General features: G+C 45.3%; 1 non-coding gene across 1 annotated transcript; it reads left to right on the top strand.

Annotated features, from left to right (window-relative positions):
* Positions 1 to 1,389: 1,389 nt before the first annotated feature.
* On the top strand, positions 1,390 to 1,463 carry trnan-guu (transfer RNA asparagine (anticodon GUU)). The gene has a single exon. It is a non-coding gene; the product is annotated as a tRNA-Asn (tRNA).
* The last annotated feature ends 4,207 nt before the right edge of the window (positions 1,464 to 5,670 follow it).

Below are 5,670 nucleotides of genomic sequence, written 5' to 3'. Positions count from 1 at the left end.
CTTGAAGATGAGCTACAACTCTGGCGTGTGCGCTGTAGACTGTCCGTCTGTGTGCTGCACTCCTCGCAGTTGAGCATCTTTCCCGCACACAATCATGGAGCAGCTGTTAAGAGATGGATAAAAAAAAATGTTGAGCGTTAACCCCCGCGAAATGACTCGTTTCATTATCAGAATTTGGTCCGATAACATTCTGAAAGTCTAGAAGAGCCGCACAATTAAATTTTAGCCCATACAAGTTAGCGGAGGGGAGCTAAACGCAGTCGGCCGGCGGAAGTCTCTGGTGCGCATGCTCTGTAGGCGCTGGCCCCTGTGAGGCATTCCCCCAGTTGCTGGATGACTGACTCAAAAATCCGATTCGTTTAGTGAGTGACTCGTCCAGACTCGAGTCGGTAGAAGGAGTTGAACTTCCCATCACTAAGGTCGAAAAATTCCCAAGTTTTTAACCGAAATGTAACATTGCTTAGTTATAGCGACACAATGTGGCTAATCAATGTAGTTTTTATTGCTTTGAGTAGTCAGTGTCACTATGAACCTCTGTCAAGTTAAGTTGCTGTATCCCCTAAGGTTTTCCTAAGGTTTACAGAGAAACTGTAGTAATTCCAAGAGGGTGCCAGCAGCTTATGCTTGGACCTGTAATGATGTCACTACACGTATCGATTTCACCTCCACATTTAGTTTATTTATTTATTTTTACCAGTAAACTTAGTCAAGCCATTGGTATCTGGTAGAGTGGTTTACCAAAATGTTTTTGCCACGTGCTGCAGTTGTGCTCAGAGTTCGAATTACAATACACAAATCCGTCGCACCCCTAGAGGAAGCAAAAGTTAAATGTCGGGGGGGGGTTATTAATATTGATAATTGAAAATGTTTCATGCATCTACACCATTAAAAAAAAACACATTAAAAACAAAGGAAATGCAGTGAACGCCACAGGTAAAGCTCATATCAGTGTGACCGACATGTCGGTAAAGCAATGCTTGAGTTGTGTCACTGTCTTGAGATTTTAATAACTCTTGCTTTATGAAAATCTTTGTTTTTTGAGGTCAGGCCCTATGTTTTATGAAATGTTCTGATGAAATGCATGCGTGTGTGTGAATCTAGGAGAGAGCCGTGAAAAGAGAAATTGTAATTGTGTGAAAAGGCTAATAAAGTTCCGTTATATTCATAAGAAGCTGCAACCTTTTTTCTATTATTACTATCACCACAATAATGATATATGATCTATGTTTATGCTATTCAGCCACTTCAATGCGTGTCCATGTCCGTCCATCCAAATTTTAAATTTTTTTTGTGTTGTCCTCCCCCCTGGAAATCACGCTGGTTGTAGTGTGTGCTGCCCATCCCCCACATTGGTCAGACAAATCCCCACTGCACTCTGCAGTGCAGCCAGTCTCTGTGGCGCAATCGGTTAGCGCGTTCGGCTGTTAACCGAAAGGTTGGTGGTTCGAGCCCACCCAGGGACGTACATTTTGGTTTTTAACCGTTAGTATATCAGACAAGCTACTAGTCTGTATGTCTACTGCTTCACTGTCTTTATCCTCCATATATTTTTCATCTGCCATAGATCACTTCCAACTTGTACAGTACAAGAATCAGACTTCAACGAGTCTTGCAATGGCAAGCATTAAACCATTATTGACTGCAAATTTCAGCCTTTTCCATTCTCAGAGCTGTATGGCTCCAGATGACTTTGATTGTGCAGCATTGCGTTTGGAGCAATATTATGGTCTTTTTTTTCTTTTTCTTTTTTTGGAACTCGAACTGGCCACCATTCACTGCAAATGTCTGGAAGAAAGGTACTCTGGCATTATGTTTGCTAACTCCTTCAGTGTTATGGAAACGGAGCAAAAATCCATGTTTCTGCTGTCATCAGGGTGAGATAATGACAGAATTTTTATTTGAAATATACCTCTTATTCTTTTGAATCAAGTCATTATCCTCCTATTCCTGTTTACCGGCAGCGTCCTGTCTCAGCACGCTAACAGATGGGCCCTCAGCATTTTATCAGCTTTCCTGGAAAGATGTGTCACTTGGCACAACTTTATCTTTACAGTGACTTTTTCACAAGAAAATCAGTTGCACATGAATTGTCTGTGCTTTTATGCCTGTGAGGGCAGGCATAAGGTTGTAACAGTGAATTTCAAAATGACTAATGAGCATGCTCACCAACATCCCTGTGCTGATTTGTCAGCTTTTTTATGTGAGAAAGTTTTGAAAGACAAGATGGTTTACATTTTAATTGCAATGATGCACCAAAAGCCTTGGCATGTTGGGACTGTTGGTTGTCTACTCTGCATAGGTGCCACGATTGTATGTTGGAACACTGTTGCTGCATTCAACGTCAGGTCAAACTCAAGAGATTGAGCTCGGAGCATTCAGCACTTTTGAATGATTTTTAGCCCAGCCTTTTGTTTCAGCCTTGTGGGGCTTTTCACAATGAACGTTATTAGCAAGTTGAGTCTGGCTTGGGATTAGTTTTGCTTTGATGCTGGCACATTAGTGAGTGAGTGTGACCGGTGTGCGCATCACTGTTTGCCTATGCAAATTGCTTAAACATAACATATGTGAAGGCATGCCTGCTTACAGAGCAATACAGTAATATCCAAATGAATCGCAAGAATAAAGCTGGAAATGGAAACAAGGAAAATTAACTGAGGAGAAAAATGGAGCTAAAAAATTCCATGTATGCAGTATTTCAATTTCCCCCTTGTGTTTTATGCTTTGTTGTCTGTGTGTATTATGTCAGCTCCTTGGATCCTACCATTGTTTGGGCTTTGTGTTGTTGGCAGTGCAGCCCTGCTTGACCGGTCTGCATTGGTTATACGCATTGCCCTACGGACATGGTGGATGAGTTTTTGAGATTTTTTTTTTTTAGATGTGGATGGTTGCATCTGTGCAAGCCTTTGTGAGCCATAGTCTCCCAGAAATCCCTTATCTCTGCAGCCTTCATGTGAACTGATGGATAAGTAGCTCTCTGTCAGAAGAGCAAGCAAAATAGGCATTGTTTTCATATATTATAACACAGAAGTTTCCAAGTGTTATGGTTCACAAAAATCACTCGCTGCCTAAAATGTTTTCAAGTTGGACCATTAACAAACAGTTCATTTGAACAAAGCCTGCTTTATCACATTTTAGTTGAAAATCAAAATAATTTGTCATTTTTTACACACTTGGTCAGTTGATTGGACAGAATTCCCAGGTAATTGCTCCACTGTCAGTGGGTCATTATAAATTCAGTGTTGTCAGAGACCACTAACATCAAAAGTTCCATGGTTTGTTCCCCCCCTTCAATTTCAGCAGGATTTCATGTTGCCGCCTCCCAGTTTGTGTTTGATGTGTGCCACTTAAAGGTACCCAATTTAGTTTTCCTTGTTGCCACAAACAAAAAAGTTGTGTTTACATTTAAAATTTCATATCAAAACACATTGTGTGTCCTTGAAGCCTAATAAACATATTCCATACATTGCCTACCTCAGTCATTTCCAAAGGCTTATGCCGATGTGCTTCTGTCCTGTTTTTGTTGGATCGTCACACATCAGCCAGTACTGCCACCAATTGTCGACTTGGGTGTGACGAGTGAAGTATAAAACCTCAGCCACCTTTCGTTTGACTGACATTAAATCTGGTGGAAATACACTTGGTTGGCTGTCAGGCAATTTGTTGTGTGGCTAACGAGGTGTTTTCAGCCAAGGCAATATCATAAGGTTAGTGATGGTATACCCAGCTAACACCAGCTGCTGTTCATTGTTCGAAGCATTGTAGCGACCGGCGGAGGCGGTCAATCTTGACTGTCGGCGGTTCTGTGCTGGGGCTCATGGGACTAAGTTCGAGTTGGGATTGTTGTGATTTGTTGTATTTTTGCGTGTTCAGGTGTTCTGTTCGTGTTGGGATGTGTTGTTGTTTGAGGATTTGACTTGGACTGGATAGAGGACTGTTCACTCACTGACCTTAGGATCGTGACTTGGACTGACGTCACCAGTTGTGACCCTGGGGGGGGGGGTCATTGTAATGTTAGTTCTGTTAAATGTTGAGAGTCCGGTGTCAAATGAATGCACGTTTGGCATTAAAAAGTAAGCTCGTCTCTATCATCCATTCCTCCATGCAGGCTCGCCACATTGGTGTCAGAAGTGGAATAGGGCTGTAGATTCGAGAGAGAAATCCAGAGATTGGAATGAGACATTGAGCGGACCCCCGTTGGTGCTTGGAAAACCTGGCATGGCAAAGACGGAGCCCGCCCGCCAGAGATGGGAGTTTTCCAGCCCACCCTGATGGCTCCAGTGCACTGCAGCCCCACCGCCCCCTAGAGGTCAGAAGTGCCAGTACAGATGGGCGACCAGGAGGCGTGGCGGTCTATTCTACCAACATGGGGATCGCCAGTTCAAAGCCTCGTGTTACCGCCGGCTTGGTCGAGCGGCCCTACAGACACAACTGGCCATGTCTGTGGGTGGGAAGCCGGATGTGGGTATGTGTCCTAGTCACTGCACTAGCGCCTTCTCTGGTCGGTCGGGGCGCCTGTTCAGGGGGAGGGGGAGGGGGGAACTGGGGGGAATGGCATGATCCTGCCACGCGCTGTGTTCCCCTGGTGGACCTCCGTCAGGTGAGAGAAGCAGCTGGCGGCTCCACGTGTCGGAGGAGGCATGTGGTAGTCTGCAGCCCTCCTTGGATCGGCAGAGGGGGTGGAGCAGCGACCGGGACGGCTCGGAAGTGTGGGGTAATTGGCCAAGATACAATTGGGGAGTAAAAAAACAAACCAAGACAAAGTGTCAATACAGGGGAATGCCTGCTGCCTGCCACCACCGACTGCTCCCTGGCAACCAGGAGGGCTACCTCCAACGGACCGCTACCACTGCTCCCCACGCCCAGCCTATCGCACCCCGCAGTTGTACATAGCTGCCCAAGAAGGGCTCCAGAGTAACTTTTTTCATCACTCTCCCGGAACCGTTCCTAAAAACAACTTCAACCGTCCCGAAGTGAATGTGAACCGTCCCAAAATCAAAATGTTTCTTTATCATCTATAGTTACATTACATTACAGTCATTTAGCCGACGCTTGTATCCAAAGCGACCTACAATAAGTGCATTTAACGCAGGAAATCAGGAGAACTACTAGTCATCAGAGGTCATAAGTGCATTTTCTCTCTAAACAAGCATCTAAGAGCAAAACCAGTGCTAAAGTAAAAACGTAAGAAAGAGATTTTTTTTTAAATGAGTGAATACAATAAGTGGTAAGAACAAGTAACAGGGTAGTAGTTTTTGAAGAGGTGAGTTTTCAACCTGCGCCGAAAGATGGGCAGCGACTCCGCTGTCCTGACATCAGTGGGGAGTTCATTCCACCACTGTGGGGCCAGGACAGTAAAGAGCTGTGACCGGCTCGATCGGCAGCAAGGGCCTCTGAGCAACCAGGCGTCCTGAGGCAGCAGAGCAAAGTGGTCGGGTGGGGGTGTAGGGCTTGACCATGGCCTGGAGATAGGAAGGAGCTGTTCCTTTCACTGCCCTGTAGGCTAGCACCAGAGTCTTAAACTGGATGCGAGCAGCTACTGGGAGTGTAGGGAGATGAGAAAGGGAGTTGTGTGGGAGAACTTAGGGCAGTTGAACACCAGACGAGCTGCACCTTTCTGAAAAAGCTCCAGAGGTCTGATGGCTGAGGCTGGGGCGCCAGCAAGGAGGGAGT

The sequence above is a fragment of the Lampris incognitus genome, chromosome 14 (assembly GCF_029633865.1).
Source record: "Lampris incognitus isolate fLamInc1 chromosome 14, fLamInc1.hap2, whole genome shotgun sequence".
NCBI classification, from domain to species: Eukaryota; Metazoa; Chordata; class Actinopteri; order Lampriformes; family Lampridae; genus Lampris; species Lampris incognitus.
This window is presented reverse-complemented; position numbering and strand designations above follow the sequence as displayed.